The following is a 1,016-nucleotide window of genomic DNA, read 5'->3' on the forward strand; positions in this document are numbered from 1 at the left end:
TGGAGGTAGTTGGAGTGAGGACAGAGGACACAGAGGACAGAGAGAGAGGGAGGAGGACTCGCTGTGGTGTTCCCTGAAGAGGGAAAAGTCAAAAGAAGAAATAGATTTTGAAAGTTACAAAAAAATAGCTTATAATTGCAGGATCCACTAAATATTTCAAGATCATGTGCATGTGATGGTGTGGGTGGGATTTATTCAAGTTAGCGTTTGATTCATTTACAGACTTGCTCTGAGTTGAGGTTAAATATTAACCAGATTATTGCAGCAAAACATAAAGAATTACAGCTTTTGATTCCTGATATGGAGTTGTCAGTTTTTTTACTTTAATTTTTGTAAAGGTTAGATTAGTTATAAATATTTACGGACAGTATCTATACTACAATAAATAAATATGGTATGTATTTATTTTTACTTATGATGAATAGGTTAACAAGATTTATAACTACCGCACATGAAAGAGCCACACCTTTAACTGAAAGTCATTTTATCTTTGGACTTTGACGCTGAGTGATCATAAATCTGAGAGCACACGAGAAACCAAGAAACAAATAAGGTATTTACTTTTTCTTTCTCTGTTGTCTTAAAAGATATGTTTATTGTGTTTCAACAAATTTATTTTTTGTCTATACTTTTAAAACACTCAAATGAAGATAAACATGATGGTAATTTGATGTTAAGCTTTAACCCCAGCTCCCCCCAAAATTGAGTTGTGTAAAATGTAAAAAAAATATTTATTTATTTATTTATTAACAGTGGAACATAGTTGTTGTTTTTCTTCTGGTGTCACTTCGAGCAAAGTCACAAAGTTTTTAGTTGTTTTACACCCGACATGTCCTGATGTAATCTGGACTTGAACGTTCATTTATTTATTAACCTTTATTTAACCAGGCAAATCCCACTGAGATCACAGAGATTTCTTTTGCAAGGGAGACCTGAAGGCAGTCTAACATGCATGTTTTTGGTCTGTGGGAGGAAACCGGAGTACCCGGAAAAAACCCACGCAGCACAGAGAGAAC

The sequence above is a fragment of the Nematolebias whitei genome, chromosome 1, assembly GCF_014905685.2.
Source record: "Nematolebias whitei isolate Nwh7 chromosome 1, NemWhi1, whole genome shotgun sequence".
NCBI classification, from domain to species: domain Eukaryota; kingdom Metazoa; phylum Chordata; class Actinopteri; order Cyprinodontiformes; family Rivulidae; genus Nematolebias; species Nematolebias whitei.